This window comes from Gracilinanus agilis, chromosome 4 (assembly GCF_016433145.1).
Source record: "Gracilinanus agilis isolate LMUSP501 chromosome 4, AgileGrace, whole genome shotgun sequence".
Taxonomy (NCBI): Eukaryota; Metazoa; Chordata; class Mammalia; order Didelphimorphia; family Didelphidae; genus Gracilinanus; species Gracilinanus agilis.
Genome location: NC_058133.1, coordinates 334,297,893 through 334,315,805, shown reverse-complemented (window position 1 = coordinate 334,315,805; position 17,913 = coordinate 334,297,893). Strand labels below are relative to the sequence as shown.

At 37.9% G+C, this 17,913-nt stretch overlaps 1 protein-coding gene across 1 annotated transcript in view; it reads left to right on the top strand.

Moving 5' to 3' along the window:
• Nucleotides 1-17,913, top strand: part of BACH2 (BTB domain and CNC homolog 2) — a 317,447-nt gene that overhangs the window by 15,777 nt on the left and 283,757 nt on the right. The window contains exon 2 of the mRNA XM_044676454.1: nucleotides 1,589-1,701. The gene's annotated coding sequence lies outside the window, so the exon portion shown is untranslated. The remainder of the gene's footprint in view (nucleotides 1-1,588; nucleotides 1,702-17,913) is intronic.

The window sequence follows — 17,913 nt, the reverse complement described above, 5'->3', positions numbered from 1 at the left end:
AGATTCAGTAAGAGAAAGGAATCATTAGAGTAGATCTTTACTGTAAATATACTGCCCCTTTCACTTGGTGAGCTCATCAGCTCCCATGGTTTTAATTATCATTACTATGCAGATGATTCTCAGATTTCCTTTTCTAGCCCTAAGTTCTCTGTAGACCTCTAACCCCACATCCCCAGCTGCCTTTTAGACAACTCAAATTGGATATCTCATAACAATCTGAGGTCCCAAACTGAACTCATTATCTTTCCCCACAAACCTTCCCTTCTTCCTAACCTTGTTCTTACTGTGGAAGATACCACCACTTTTCCTAGTCACCCAGGCTTGAAGCCTCAGTCATTCTCTGCTCTTCCCTCTCACCCCCATATCTAATCTGTATGCTGCAATAGCCTCCTCGTTGATCTCCTTACCCTCCATCAGCTACCAAAGTGATCTCCCTAAAGTTTAATCGGCCTGACCAAGTCCCTATACCTCCCTGTAACTAGTAAACTACACTTACTCCCCATCACTTCCAGGATCAGAGTTAATGTCCTTTGTCTTTGAAAGTTCAGAACCTTCACACTTCTTACATCTTGCTCCCTTCCACATTCTCTGAGACCCAAACACACTGGCTTCCTTGCTGTTCTTTGCACATGGCATTCCATGCTTGGGACATCATCTCTGCCTCCTGGCTTCCTTCAAGTCTTGGATACAGCCCTCCCTTCTGTAAGAAGCCTCTACCACACCTTCTAATCTTCCTTTAATGATCATCTCCAACGTAGCTTCTCTATATCTCGTTTGTATGTTTGTATGTTTGTTTGTTTTGTATGTTTGCATGTTGTCTCTCCCATCAGACTGGGAACTCCTGGAGATCAGGGACTTCTTTTTGGCTAATCTTTGTATCCCCAGAGTTTAGCACAGTACTTGGCACATAGTAGGCACTTAATAGTTACCAGCCCTCAGGGTCCGTGCCATGAACTTTAAAGGAAAAACCTTTTATAATAATATCTTTAGAAGAAAAAAAGCTTTTAGAATCAGGAAACCTGGCCTCCAACTCTGCCAGTAATAAATCCGATTGTTTATGTATACTTCATAGTGTAAAAAGCCCTTTAACTGTGTGACCTTGCTGATACCCAGGAAGCTGAGTAGCAGAGTGGGTGTCTTTTTTCAGGAAAATGAGAATGTCTTATTTTGTACAAGTTCAATTTTCTATGCTTCAGTTTCTTCACCTTTAAAATAAGGAGATTAGACGAGTTAGTCTCTAAGGTCTTTTCCAGTTCTCAGACTTATATGCCAGTTACTTTCTCCAGAATTTTTGGTTTGGTTTTGTTTGGGATATAGATTTACAGTCTTTCTGAATAGATGCTGACTAATACTGTGCCCACTTACCCAGCTTGTTTTATGGACTCAGCACTTTTGAGTTTTACCCGATGGGTACCTAAGTAACTTCACTAGGTTGTTGTGATGCTCAGATGGGCTGTTTGTGAAGCCCCTTTGCAAACCTTAAAGCTTAATAGAAATGGCACCCATAAGAATTATTATGAATCATGAAACCCTCACAGAATGTTGTGTAACTGTATTCTTTTTTTTTTTTTTGGGCTCGTGCCCACAGTGGAGGTCTCCGATTCAGAAAGTGAGGATTCTGGAGAGGAAAAGAATGATCAGAAGCTGCCACACTCTGTGACATGTCCGACCCCTTGATCCAGTCCATGCAACATGTACAAGGTAAGAAGTGCTTTTTGCACTCAGTACTCATTTCCTCCATTTTCTTGTTCTACTTAGGTCTCTCTAAGGCAGAAATGATTTTTAGGGTGTGGAAATTTTGGTCTCTTAGAGATCTTTAGTTGAGAAGAATGTTCTGGTATTTGTATTTGCTGGTCAGTAATCCTTTCCATAGTGCACGATCAGGCAGACTGTGGTCAATCTGAATGGATAGTTTGGCAGGAACCATTGACACAAATGACAGATGTGCTAGATACTTGGGAAAGCTGACGTCCCAAAAAGCAGCAGTAGGGTATTGATAGCACGAGATTTTTATGGGAACAAGGTCTTCCTGATTAGGGTCCTTCTCTATATACAAGTGGCTCGCTATAGGGGATGGAGAGTTAAGATACTTCACCATGACTGACTTCTCGAAGCCTCTATGGGACAACAGTAAGTCCTGAATCTCCAGAGGTTTAACTGTTTTTACAAGTGTAGTTTCAATAAGTCAGCCAATCAACAAGGATTTATTAAGCACCTAATGCCTACAGGTTGTCTTATAAGTGCTGGGGACTCAAAGTCACAAATAAAAGAGCCACTGAGATCAGGGAGCTTACATCCTAATTTAACCAGGGCAGTAGCTTGGAATTCTTGTTAACCATGAAAAGAGTCATTTTCAGGTGCCCCTTGTGATTTTTCAGACATTCTTATTTGCTCAGTCTTCTAGAGTGCAAGGAAAGCCATATATATATATTTTTTTTTCTTTTTCTTGAATGCTTTTGAAAAGATGAGAGTCACTAAAATCATAGCACTATATGGTCAGTGATTATATTGCCTTTCTCTTGACTAAAGTTTCTTAGGAGGTTTTTTTTCTCCCTAGTCCAGCCTCATTGGAACTAGACAGAAAGAGCAAGTTGTGGTTCCAGTTCTTGGAGGAACGTTGGTGCTGTGTCTTTTCTCTTGCTTAAGACTTTTAACTCTAAGCAGCCTCTTCTAAGCTCCCTGTTGACATACCAGAAAGCTTGGCAGCTAGTTCCCTAGAGGGTCTTGGCAGAAGCCCTCCATTACAAATCTTGTCCTTTATTCCTTAAGAGATTTGTATACTGAAAAGCAAAGGAAGCACTTGGGAAGGATCCTGAGCAACTGCGTTCGGTGTGTCAGCTTCCTCTGAGTGTCTCCAGAGTAACTCAGACTCTGATGTCAGGGATTCTCTGTTGACAAACAGTCGGAAGCCAGGCTCCTCAGAAATGTTATCAAGTCGTCTAGGTGGGTGTACTTCTGTACCCCAGGAAGCTGAGTGGCAGAGTGGGTGTCTTTTTTTTTTCTTCAGGAAAATGAGATGCCTTATTTTGTAGGCACAAATCTTTTATGGCTTTTGTTGGCAGGGAACAGAAACTAGGAGGAGGTTTTTGAAACAGTTTCGAAGATGCCTTAGGTCACATTCTAGGAAAAAATCTTTGAGACAGCTCTACCTGTGTGTACACACAGACACTAATGAACAAAGGAGCAATAAAGACAATATCCTAAGAAATATTCCGTAACTGCAAATGGTATCCCTTGATTTAAAAAAATAGATTTATGAATAAAAAGTTGGGAACATTGATCTATTTGCCATAAAAATGTAGTATGTAAATGGAATGACTGTTCCCTATCCAAACTAGCCCAACTCTGCTATTGTAATCCAAACAATGTTTTAAGTCTGTTACAAATGATTTTTCAGGAGTTGAAGATTTCCACAGAAGAAACAAACAGGCCAGTGATGTAAAAGCCGCAGACCTTTATTATAGGCATAGTGTACCTTATGCAAAAGAAGATACTTAACTTTAGAAACCTACAGAGAGATGAGAAAAGGAGGAAGGGAAGGGAAGGCAAAGATGCACGATTCTTCATGTATTTGTGTAATTGTATAATTCTGTATTCTTATGCTATTATGTATATTTAATACATATTAAATATATAATAATAAAATATATGTCATATATCATATATTGTGTAATATATGATTCTTCATAATTACCCAAGAGACAATGAGGACCCTAGTGGGCAAGATTATATTCACCGGAAAGTCCATAACTTGGTACAGTGGTCCAAAGGCCCCTCCACCCCTCCAGGTAACCAAGCAGGCTCTCAGTTACAATTCCAGTTCTGTGTGGGATACTTGAGAATGCATCTGATTGCTTTCCCAAGGCCCTGATGCCAGGGAGGCTCCCACCGATGAAGCTGCTTGTAAGATGAAAATTTCTAGAAGGGAAGGTCCTGGCAGAATCTGGAAATGGGGAGAGAGTTCTGTGGAAGAGAGAGGGGCTTAGCTAGGATGCAGAGACAGCTTGTTTTTCCAGGCTACTATAGATATTTTTTAATGAAAATATTGTTGCAATGAGATCTGGTCCTGTGGCTTTCTCAGAACTTAACAGCTATCTCTTGCAAGTATGAAGTAAGACAGAATTCCTTACAGCTGAATTGGGAAACCCTGGTTCATTCTAAGTGTTATATTTGTTATATTTGGCTGGCCCTGATTATATCTAGCTATACAGGCAAACAGCTGGTATTCGTAGAGACAGCAAAGGCTTTATTCACAAAGTCCTACATTTTCATTTTTATTCTTAAGGCTATTTGTAGGGCAGCAGGGGCAGGGTGCATGTGAAAATTTAATAATTAAGAATCCAGGAAATGTGATTTTTGCCCCTTCTTTGTGAACAGTCATAATAATTAATTTGAATACTAACCAGCAGCATGTTCTAAGGAAAGATCATTGCACTTAGAGTGAAAACACCTGAATTAGATTGTAATTCTGATATTAGCTTTGTGACTTTAAGACAGTTCATTTTACCCTTTTATTTTTTTTTTTAACCTTTACCTTCCATCTTAGAATCAATACTGTGTATTGGTTCCAAGGCAGAAGAATGATAAGGGCTAGAGAATGGAGGTTAAGTGACTTGCCCAGGGTCACACAGCTGGAAAGTATCTGAGGTTAGATTTGAACCCAGGACCTCCCATCTCTAGGCCTGGCTCTCGATCTGCTGAACCACCCTGCTGCCCCCTTTTACCCTTTTAGAACTTCACTTTCATCTGTAAAATGAATCATAATACACGAACTTACCCACAGGGTTTGTTGTCATAACAGCTCTTTGTAAGTCTTAAGGGGCTGTAATAGTAATATCATATTCTTAAAATGTTTGGACATTACCCTAAATAACAAGAGGTTTTGCCAATTGTCTGTAAATAGGCAACCTGTTATTTGGGGTGGGCAGGGGCTGCTGAAAACATGGCATGGTTTTGTATCATACTCAGAACACATCAGTTTCAATATTGGAAATTCCAAGCATGTAATGCCCAATCTAATGTCATATGCAGGGAAAATGAATATATTTCTAGGTTCAGCATGTTGCATAGATATGTGTCTTAGGATGTAGGAAAGAAAAGATTGTGGTGCTTTTGAATCTTTAAGCAAATGCTACAGCAAAATTATAGGCCAGGGCAAAAAAGATGAGATTTTTTTTCCCCTAGGAATATAGTGTGAGCTTAAAATTGAGATTTTTTTTTATTTCGTATATAACATCAGGAAAATAATCAAAGCACATTTACTGTATTTTTTAGAAAATATGTCTTCAAAAGATTACTGTTACTTGACTCTCAAACTCTCCCTTAATTATTTAACATTTTAATATTTACTTGAAGGCATGGCACATGCTGCTTTGAGTATAAAGATAGTTTTTTCTATTCATTTGAATCCAGAACCATTGCCCCTTCTCCCCCAAGTAAAGGAACTGTTCTTGAGAACTGAGTCATAAGGAGGTTCTTTCCTTTACAATCAAATGAAGTTGGGTCAGACTTTTGCTTTTGACTAAAAGCTATTGCATCAAATGAAGTAGAGAGAATCTCTTCTTGTCATTTAAAGGTAGATGGATATCACTGCCTTGCTCGGAATCTTTTTTTAAATTTCTCTCCCAGAACTTTTTCTGGAATTCAGAACCATGTTTTTAATGCAAAGTTCAAAGCAGTTTCATCTTTACAGATAAAAAAATATATGATATAACAGAGTACTGAATTGAAACAAGAAGACCTCCGTTTGAGTCCTAATTCCAACATTTATTTGCCAATCAGCTCACCACTCTATGCCTTCATTTTTTCATATGTAAAATGGATAATAATGCTTGCACCATCTTTATGACAAGGTTATTATGAAGAAAGCATTTTTATAAAGAACTAGTGGTAGTAGTGGTTGTAGAAGTGGTAGTAGTACTAGTCATAGAAATAATAATAGTACTATCTCCAGATAACCAATTACTAACAAACTCGGCATCTTTCAGAAGATTTTTCTTTCACCTTCCTTACCTAGTGATAAAATCAAGTAGTTAGCTTGGTTTCTCTTTCACCTACTCAAAAAAATGCCATCTCTAAACTAAATCAACAAGCATTTATTAATCTTCTACTTTAGATAAGTAAGGATAAAAAGACAGAAAGGAAAGGGTACTTCCCCTCAAGGAACTTATATGCTAGAATCATGATAGTGATTCAAATGAATATGCATGTGTGATGTTAAAGCATTTATATTCCTTAAACATTGTTCTGAGAAACCAGGATCAGTGTATGAAACATTTTCTAGAGATTTCTTCCACTGCACTGTTAGGTCGACAGAGCTTCCCTGCAGTATTTAAAATATAACAAAGTTTATAATATTTAATATACCTAGATCTTTTGAAAATGAGTCCTCCTCTTTCCCACTCCACCCTTTGTTTCAGTGATGGAAAGGACCTCAAAATCAACTGTTCACTTATTCCTCTTTTGTAATTGGTTCCAAAGGGAATGACCAAGTTGCAAGTTATAGAATGAAAATTGTTCATCGCTCATAGAAAAAAACTTTCCCAGTAAATTTCAATGATCATCTGTTGTAGAACTCCACATTTTTTGGTGCTGCTGCAAAAATGTGTCACTTTGTATAAAGAAAAATAAACAGCTGTGACTTTCTTGTGCTTTAGTTTTATCAACAATAGCAAAATGCCAAAGCATTTCATAATATGATTTACATTTATACTTGTACTAGTCACTTAATTTGTTCATCAAGCACAGTGTGTAAGGCACTGCCCTAAGTACCAGGGACTAAATAAAGAAATGATTCCTCTCCTCAAGGATCTTGATAACTTAGTAGGGATGAAAATACTTGTATAATAATAATTGTAATATAGAATGTGAAGTATTAAAAGAGAAGTACAGAATAAGCATTATGGGAAATCATAGGATGGTGGAGTGATTATTCATATTTGGGGGTGTAAGAAGGAGGGGATTAAGGAGAACTTAGTAGAGGAGGTGGCATCTGAGCTGGGCCTTGGAGTCTAGGGAGGATTTTGGTAGAAACAAAGGAAAGAGCATTCTAGGTGGAAAGAACAGCATAACCAGTGTTCCCTGAACTATAGGCTATCGTCCATAGCCAATTTTTTCAGGGAAATGACATGGCTTCTTGTAAGGGATATTGTTAATAGACTAGATGAGCCCTGAGGGCCCTTCCAACTTCGTGGTAGGTTTGAGCACCAAAAAAAATAAGGCGATAATAAGAGTTGGTTGGATTGGACAAGGTGGAAAATCTGATTAGAAGGGGCTCAAAGTAGTCCAGAAGAAGGTGGTTGTTGGTTATTGTCTTTCATGTTCAAAGAGAACCAATACGGCATCACTGTGTTGGGGTCAATGGACAGTCTGTCTGACTGTGTCTGATTAGATCAAGATGAGCTTGAAGGGCTTTACCCCAGGCCAGGACAAGTAGTCCACGACAAGCTCCTGAACAAGGGCAGTGGCAGTGGGGATAGAAGGGAGAGGTTCGGGTATAAAAGATACCTGACTTGAAATTATTTGGATGTGATAGGCAAGAAAACAAGAAAAAGCAAAGATGGCACCATATTTTTTAACCTGGGAACAAGGAAAGAGAAAATATACCAAAGTATGGAAGAAGAGATCATTTTCAGGGAAATGATGGCATTGTGGTCAAGGCCATATTTAAAGCCTGAGATATTCCCGGGATGGGCACCTGTATTTGGAAGTGCAGTTGTGAAATTAGGATAAGAGGGAAGGACTAGATATACAAATTTGAATCATCCCATATCTACAAAAATACATATATATTGAGAATATATACATTTTATACATATTTGAGAACTATTTAAAGTTCTTAACATTTTTGATAAATATTGTGTTGCCCTTTGACTTTACCAAAATTAAAGTTACATCCTGTTTTTCAGTTTGCATCAAAGTATTCTTTTTCTTCTTTTCATTGTCCTGCTAACAATAGGCTCAGATGATAGGAACAGGCTATCTGGTATGTGTGTCTTGCATTTGGCACTCTCCCACCATTAATAGAGTCAACAGAAGAGATCTCTACTCTAAATGCCCACTGCCTTTTGCTGTTATGTGAATAGTGCCTGCATCATATTCTTTTCTCTTTTTTCTTTAAGAAATGACTTGCCCTCCGTTCCTTTTTTTTTTTTTTTAATTTGGGTAGTTCTTCAGGCAAAAAAGAACTTGTGACTTTTGAAAGATTATTATTGCCACGAGGCAGATGTAGCACCTAAGCTTCATGTAAATTGAGTTATGTTGAGCATATGACATATGGAGAACGAAGAGTCAAACGTCAAGATGTGTCGTGTGCTTCACTTAGGAGAATCAGTAAAATTTTACAGGGAAAATAACTGAGACTCCTCCACCCATTTCAGAAACAGAATTAGCCCTGCGCCTTGTGTGGGGGTGCTTTAGCAGGAAAGGTGAGGCTACTCTTGTCAGGACGAGGAGGTGCTTTAAAGAGCTGTAACCGAAAAAGATGCGTGTGTATATCATCTGTGTGTGTGTGTACACACACTCATACACACATGCCGTGTATACGCAGTACTTATAGACTCGCTGAGGAGACCTAGGAAGAAATTTCTTTTTCTATAAGCATTCAGCTCTGCCACAAGGAAACCATATTAAGGATGAGATGAAGAAATGTAAAATGCAATAAAAAGGAGAAACCCTCTGTTTCAATCTGAAGGGCCTCCCTACCCCCTTTTCAGCTCAGTCGAGAGCTGCACATATCAATGGGTGTCACCCTAGTGCTTGGCACACTTCAGAATTTCATGGAGAGAAATATGTGTATTGTTGTATAGAAAATAAGGCTCTTCCATGATAGGTCATTCGCCTGGACACTGACCAAAGCCTGGTCTTGTGGCTAAGGCTGTCATGCAGTCTTACTTCCATGATTTGGAGATTCCGTGGATGGAGGTCCACGGAGATTGCCTTTAGGGAGGAAAGAAACACCAGAAGGACCTGGAGCTGGTTTTATTTGTTTTGTCTGAACACTATGATGGAGGGTCAGCCAGAGCACACAGTGAATTCAGAACCAGGACTAGAGTTGGGAGGTCCTGGGTTCAAATATGACTTCGGACACTTACTAGCTGTGTGACCCTGGGCAAGTCACTTAACCCCACTGGCTTAGCCCTTAACCACTCCTCTGCCTTGGAAGAGATTCTTACTGTCTATTCTAAGACAGAAGGTAACAGTTAAAAAACAAAACAAAACAAAACACTGTCATGGAAAAGTATATAGGAATTTGTCTCAATAGGACTCAAGTTAATTTTGAGTTTAAGATACACAGCTCTAGCCAAGGACAGACAGGTTTCTAGAATGGTGGGGACATCTGCCAACCATGGGTCAGATCCATGGAAAGAGTTCTAGAATTGGCACCTTGGGCTTTTCAAGCAATTAGGGCGAGATTACAGTGCCCGTTAGGGAGGACTCCTTTGAAAGGAAAGGATAATCATACAATTAGGAGGGCTCTGTATGAGTCAGACTTTCTGAGATTCACCTGAAATCAACCTCTGCCCACATTTGTCTTCTTTCCTGTTTTGAGGGCTTTAGATTAGGCTAGAACAAGGGTCTTTTAATCTCCTTCGGTTTGGTTTTGTCTGTTTTTACACCCTAAGTGGATGTAGCCTTTTTGAGTGCTGACTAGATTGTCAGGTGGACTGTATGCTAATTTAATAGGTTTCATTTAATGTAATCAAAATTATTTATTGTACATTTTGTAATTTTTTTTAACTCTTACTTGGTTTTAAAATCTGTGCTCACCTAATTTACTTATAGTTTCCTTCTTTATATTCTAGTCATTCACCCATTCTGAATTTATCTTGGTGTAGGGTATGAGATGTTGATCTAAACCTAATCTCTCCCATATTGTTTTCCAGTTTTCCCAACAGTTTTTGTCAAATAGTGGATTTTTGTCCCAAAAGTTGGGCTCTTTGGGTTTATCGTACACTGTCTTGCTGACGTCACTTACCCCCAAGTCTATTCCACTGATCCTCCTCTCTGTCTCTTAGCCAGTACCATATTGTTTTGATGACTGCTGCTTTATAGTATAGTTTAATATCTGGCACTGCTAGGCCCCCTTCCTTCACATTTTTTTTTCATTATTTCCCTTGATATTCTTGATCTTTTGTTCTTCCAAATGAACTTGGTTATAGTTTTTTCTAATGCAGTAAAAAAGTTTCTTGGTAGTAATTTAATAGGTTTCAAACAAACCAATAAGTGCCAAAAATCTACAACACAAAAGGCATTGTAGAGAAGTGGAAAGAACACTGGGCTCCTCTGGACAAGTCACTTGACCTCTCCAAATTTCATTTTCCTCCTTTGTAAATGAGGGGTTTGGGCTAGATGAACTCCAAAGTCCCTTCTAGCTCTGAATCTATGAACCTGTGTGGTGATTAAAATTAATATGCAAAATACCAAATATTATACTTATGAATATTTTATTAATAATAAACTAACAGAGACCTAACTAAAAGGTTACTAAGCAGCCCGCTCCCAGGAACAAAAGAGAGAGAGGAGTTACAGCCAAATAAAAAACAGTAACGTGATCACGCAAACGTGGAGGTGCAGGAGATATTAAAGGGAATTTTGGGAAAACTAAGGGACTTATAGGGGATGAAGTCCAAGGTTCAAAATCTCCATTTATACACCTGTAATGAGAGAAATCCTCTGAGTATTTTATTATCTTTTGTAGAGTATAACTTTTTTTTCTTGCTGCAGGTGGATGCTAAGGTTCAGTAAAACCCATCATTAGCCACATTTCCCATTTTTTTTTGTTCCTTATTGTAATTGTCTTTGGTCTTGACATTTTTTTAATATCCCTTTATTTTCAAGATAGACAACTTATAATCTCTATTGTTAGGTGCTATTCTAACCTGATCGATCACAGGATCATATAATCTAAAATCTAGAAAAGGCCTCAAAAATCATGTTGACCAGCATTGGTGAAGGGGAGCAGGAATCACTCCCTATTCACCCCATTTTGTTTTTCACACAAGAAAACTAGAGAGGTTGCCAGACTATGCTGGTAGGTAATAACAGGGCTGGGATTTGAACCCAGGCCTTCCAATTCCAAATCCAGTAGGCTTTCAACATGTGTACACATTTGTCAGTACAAAATAGAAAAGACTTCTCATGTTAACTCATTAATCTACTATTTGTTTATTTTTAGTTGAAAATTAAAGATTCTCTCTGCCCATCTGCCCTCTACAGTTTTTAAGTTCAAACAGAAGGAAATCTTGGCATGTAGGGAATATGTGATCGACAGATTTCATTCCCACCTAGCTTATTAGTTTGAGTAACTAAGTACTTGAGGGAGTTATTGGTTTTTTTTTTCCTTTTTAAATAGAATGATGTATTGCACTGTAAGCCATAAGTAACTTTTGCCACTATGATGTCCAGCCTCATTCTAATTTCAAAAGAAAAAAAATCTATTATTGCTTGTAATGCATGTTATTGTGAATAGAAAAGACAATCCAAATCAGGAAGCCCTGAGTCCACAACCTACCTTGAAACACATACTAGACATGTAGCCCCTGGAAAAGTTACTTGCCCTACTTAGAAAGCCCTTAGACTTTAAAATGTGGAACAATTGTTTATCTGAATTAATAGAGAGAATTCCCTACATCTATAAAAATTAAAGGTTTTGGCCACAAAAACAAATGAGAGAGATTTGTGCTGTAATGCAAAGAAATCACTGGTTACTGATTTAAATGTTTTTTTAATGCCTGTCTTTTTAAAAAAATATTATCTACATTTCCCAGTATGCTCCACCCCCATTCTCCTATCAGAGAGTGAGTCATTATAATGAATTTTTTAAAAAAAGGAAAAATAAAACATTTAGCAAAACCAGTAATACATCAGACAAATCCAGCATTACATGTGTTGTTCCACGCCCTTATCCCACCCTCCTCCCCTCAAGAAAGAAGGAATGTGCATTCTCATCTCCCCTTTTTGGTGTCAAGGGTGGTTATTATAATTAGTTATTCAATTTCAATTTGTGTTGTCGTTCTATCCACTCCTGGGTTGTAGTCATTGTATATGTTCATAGGATGGTAGGTTGAAAGTATATCAACTCTAACTCCCTCATTTTCTAGATAAGGAGGCTTTCCAAGTTCTTCTTGCTTTGATTTTACATCATTAATTCATACAAGCCATACACTTCTTTTTTTCCTTCATATTCTTAACTTTTTACAGTGCCAGTGAAGTTATATAATATTACATTCATAAAAAGCAATTTCTTTAGCCATTCTCCAATCGATAGATATCTTTGTTTTCCAGTTGTTCATTATTACAAAAATTATTTTTATAAATAATTTCAATGCTTATGGAATTTTCCTTTTTCTTTTTTGCTTGCTTGGGACACATGTCTAGCATTGCGATTTCTGCATTAAAAAGTATGAACATTTTAGTTATATTTTAAATATAAATAACAATTGGCTTCCAGAAAAGTTGGACCAGTTCACAGATCTACTAACCGTATATAAATGTGTTTGTCTTTTCATGACTCCTTCAACTTGGACTATTTCCATTTTTTGTCATTTTTACCATTTTTCTACATGTGATCTGGACCCTCAAAGTTGTTTTGATTTGCATATCTATTATTAGTAACTTTTTCAAGGAAAAATAAAGGAACCAAACAGTAATATTTAGATTTCTTAGAGGCGAATTGATAGGGAAGGAAAAATATATATTTCGGTTAGTTGAAAAAAATTTAAAAATAATAATTCCTAGCATTTATATAGCACTTCCTTTGTTCCAGGCACTGTGCTAACTACTTTATAAATATGATTTAATCATTTTAGCATAACAATTCTGTGAGGCAAAGAGAGGTTAAGTGACTTTCCGAAGGTCACATATCTAGTAAGCATCTGAGACTGGGTTTGAATGAAAATTTATTCTGACTCCAAGCTCAGGACTCTTATTTACTATGTTACCTCACAGCCCTCAGATTCTTTTCCTCAGACACTTTTCCAAAGACAGTCCTCCCCCCAGCCACCCCAAGATATGATGTGATTTACATATGAACTAAAAATATTTAGATTTGATTGATCAGCAACCATTCTTCTACTGTTTTAAAATACATATGCACATATGCATGTGGATCAATATATATATATCATGTATGTATATATATCCATGTGTATACACGCACATACACATATAAATATATATAATGAAAGAGGAGAGAGAGAGAGAAAAAATTTCCAACTTTTTACCATTCCTCACATTTAAGGAAGGTGGCAATATCTTGAAAGGCTAACCTCAATTAGGTACAAATATAGGCACCTAATTGTACTATTGAAGTCTAGCCAACAAGGTAAAGTGTCATATCATGTCATAATGATCACAGAATGCCTGTTAATTAGAACAGTGGAAATCGGTAAGACGAGTTATGAAAAAATGTGTTCGGTAAAATGAACAATATCTGCCTCCCTCTTTACTTTTTCCATTCCACTGCCACAAATAGTTTGTTGTGACAGCCGTAGGATAGGATTATGCCATTCTGGAAGAGGTCTGATTACAGCTAAAAATAGACATGAGGATTGGAGATCAGGAAAGGAATATTAAACAATTGGAATTTTGTGAAAGACTGATGCTGCCTCATTGTAATAATTTCCCAAAAGGCACATTAGTAATGCTACTAAATACAGACTTTAATAGACTTTAATAATGTGTACTTTCGAGGCCTTATACACAAAGGAATAATGTATAAAACATTCATTATGGAAAATTGCTACCTTTTTTATTTAATAAGAAATCTGTTGAAACAAAACCATTCCGCTGCCTATGGCATTATGTTCCTGGGTGTGAGCAGGATGACGAATGATTGCCACTTTTTTTTTTTTAAGTTTTTCACCATTTCCAGATCAATCAGAAGCACGTTTCCCCTTTCTCCCCCTCTTCCATCAATGGAAACTGATTCATTTTAAAAAACCTGTTTACTACTACAACTGGTGTTGATTGATTTCTCCTCTAAGTTTTCAAGTGTAAAACTAAGATTTTTTTCGTTGATAGCTCTTTAGCCCTCCCCTTATCTGTGTCTGTCCATCTGCATCTTCCCCCCCCTCTCTTGGGTAGAGGTGGTCATATAGTTGCTGGCAGAAGAGGGGGTGGGGAGTAGAATAAACCAATTAAAAAGGAATCTTAGTAAGCAACTCTGAGCAAGTCTTGCATTGGATTTCAATTTGATTTTAATGTGCTGCTGCTGAGAGCCCTGCTGTTGAGCAAGAGAAAAGAGTCAGAAGCAGATGCTTTTGGTAGAACAGTAGGGCATTTATAAATCTCTTTTAATGAGATAACATCATTAGAGCTGACAAAGTGCTGCAAATCAATACTTGTAATGGACTGCTGCTATCTTCCAAAAGTATAGCGATTGTGGTCCTCCTGAACATTCAAACCCGCTGAATCATGGGTTCAAGCTTTATCAATTATTGTTGTTGGGAGCTTTGTTCAGAGAGACCAGAGATGTGCCTCAAAGACACCTGTAAGGAAGGGAGAAGCGTACCAAATGGTTAAATATAAATGGCATAATGGACAGAAAGCTGGCCTTAAAGAAAGGCAGGAACGCAGGGCTTCCATCCTCCCCGAATGTGGGGTCAGTACGTCTGACAGTACTTGCTCTCTCTGTGACCCTGGCTGGGCAAGGTCACTTCACTCCCAAAGGACCTGAGAGAGCTCCTGAGCTGAACAGTGGATTCCTGCCTCCACTGGGGCAGAGCAAGTTCCTCCCCAGTTTGGCTGTTCAGTTGTTCCAGTCACGTCTGACTCTTTGTGACCCCATTTGGGGTTTTCTTGGCAGAGATATTAGAGTAGTTTGCCCTTTCCTTCTCCGGCTCATTTAACAGATGAGGAAACTGAGACAGACAAGGTTAAGTGGCTTGTCTGGCATCATATAGCTGGTGTGCGTCCGAGACCAGATTTGAACTCAGGAAGAGGAATCTTCCTGACTTGAGACCCAGCATTCTATCCAGTGTGCCATCTAGCTCCCCGGTAGGTCCCTCTTTATCAATTAAATCATGGGTCTAGTCCCTATCCCTAGCTTTTGCAAATCACTCCGCTCCATTGCAGCCAGGCAATCTCACAGAAACTCAGAAGGCCTGCCTTCCCCTCTTCTCCTCTCTATCCCCCCTCCATGTCTATTCAGCTTGACTTCTTAAAATGGTCAAGTGTCTCCTCTTCTCCCTCCCCCTCTGCGTATCCCCCCTCTTTTCCATACTCTCTGCCCAGTTTCTTCAAAACACTGGTGTAATGTCAGGAACACTAATCATGTCATACCACGGCACTGCTGACCCTGACATTCAGCAACAAAGGAACTCGAAGAAAGGAGTAAGAGACAGAATGAGAGAGAGGAAGAGGTGGCAGCTGAGGAAAAGCAGCAGGGGGAAAATATGCAGATCAAAATTATTTTTTTATTATGAATAAAGCCTGTAGCCTCGGAATTGCTAATATTCTGAATAAAAAATGTGCACAAAGATTAAGTTGGGAGCAGGAGGATGAATTCTGATTTCGATTAAAAGTGGGATGAGAAGAGCCTGGGTTGCTCTTTTATGCCTTGCCTTTTAAATTGCAAGAGGAAGCAAATATTGTAGTTATCATAACTTGAGGGTTTCTCCTCACCTAGAGAGAATGTTAAAACCTCTTTTTACCTTCCTTCATCCTCTATCCCTTTTAAAATGATTGCCAAAAATCAGTCAAAGTTTAATAGGGAGATAAGCAGTATGTAGAAACCCTTAAGTTTTAGTGTTTTATTCTCAGGTTCCTATAATTTATCAAATAAATAAATTGCAAACATAGGAAAGAAATCCATTCATGAAGGACTTGATCCGGTCATAAAGCTGAGTCAAGCTCCTTTTGCTATTTTATTCTCAGATTCTTCCAGCACGTCTTTGTGGCAGCAGAAAGAGGAAAACACTGTGAGAGTCCTAATGTTCTCTATTTCCTGGCAGGTAGAACCCATTAGTACCAGGTTTCCCATCTGCATCATGAAGCATCCTGCTTGTGAGGCCACTTTCACCATGTGATAGAGGTTCTGATGAGCAGCCTGACACTTGGATAAGTCATGACCTGGAAGCTTGACACTTGCCACATTTTAAATGTGTTTTGAATTGAGATGCTCTGATCTAATTTGAGCTCTGAGCTCACTCTGAATCATCCAAACATTTCTATAAACACAGGGGACTCAGCTGCCAGTTCAGCTTTTGAGGTATTCTGCATTACAACTCTATTGCTTAGTTAAAAAAGAGTCCTCCACATCTTTTTATTTCCTGCAAGAAAAAACATTTTTTAAACCAAGTATTTCTCTGCTGACAAAGTACATGTTAATCTATTTTAGATGCCAGATTGCATTACTTAATAATCTCTTTTGAGATTGATAATAAATATAATATTGGGGTTTTAAAAATGATATTTCATCTTATGATACCTATGGAGGGATAGCCTCTTTCTGTTTGGCACCATAGTGAAGAACTGGCAAAATTGAGTGGAAGTTGGACAAGGGGAAGGGAGAGGTGGTGGGGGAAGCAAATTTCAGCTATTGTTAAGAGAAGATTTCCTAACAATTAGAGCACTCCCAAAGTGGATACCTTAGGAGGTAGTGAGTTGTTCCCTTTCTGGAGATCATGAAGTTCAAGCTGAATCACCAGTTGTCAGTGATATAGTAGAGGGCATTCTTGAGTTCATCTATGGCTTGGGCTAGATGACATCTGAGCTCCTGACCAGTCCTCAGATTCTGTGTTTCATTTCCTTCACTCTGTACTAAAACCTCCCATATTTAAACTAATCTGGGGAGAAGCCCTCATGAATTCATGTTCCTAACATCTATTTAAAGAAACGTAGATTCATTATTTTCAAATGGATATGGTAACTCAAATTAAACTAACAAAATCATTGCCTAGTACAAATCCATAGGAAGCTATCCTAATTCATAACTAAAAATGATTTGTAATTAGTATATCAATTGTTTGTGCCTCAAAAGTACCTGGGGATTGTTACTTTGACCTCCTAAAAAATCTTAAACATTCTCCCTGTTTTTTGTTTGCACTGTTAATTGGTGCTCTGTGTGAAGAAAACTTAAGATATCAAGGAAGTCCAAATTAATCACATTTTACCTTTGTGTCAGTATTTAGCTTATTGGAAAACAAGCACACACCCTCCCCCAAAACAGGGATAATTTGAGGACTGAGGAGAATCATGTAATGAGTTTGTTGTGTTTATCTGGATTGGCTAGACTCTTTTATTTAATTATAAAAGTCCCATCTATATCAGGTTAGTTGTCATTTCTAAACTTGAACTGAAGGTTTCATGACCACTTTGTTCCTTTGCAGTTGCAGTCAAAAGTCATGAACTGTCTATGTTTAGAATTGCTTAGACTATTTGGCATTACCTGGTGAATAATTTTCTTCTTTTAAAAAAAAAGAACAGGTTTGTTGGCCTCAGAATAATTCTGTAAGACATTTTTCCAAAAATAAAAAATTTTAATGCCATTTAAAATAGACGATTTTAAGTAGTTCTAGTCACTATCCTCAAACAAGAGCTCCATAGTCTTTTTAGTTCACTTAAGATTTTGGTCATGAGATATCATGTAAGTAAACCATTCATTTAATTTTGTTTATTCTATAAGATTGCCATTTTATATGAGTAAAAATCCAAATAAGTCATTCTTACCCTTAAAAAAAATAAAGTGATCATATTCTTGCTGGGAGGGAGAAGGGGGCATGGCAGCAAATATTGGTGTAAGATCATTGGTGTAAAAAATTCTGAATTGAGGAAACTCGATTATTATTAGTCCTAAAGGGCTTCTAGGGCCTAACGAGCATAAGGGTGTTTGTTACCTCTCTTCTCACAACCAATATATGTCAAAGACTTGAATCCAGATTGGCTTGACTTTCAAGAGAGTCCTCCAGTCTA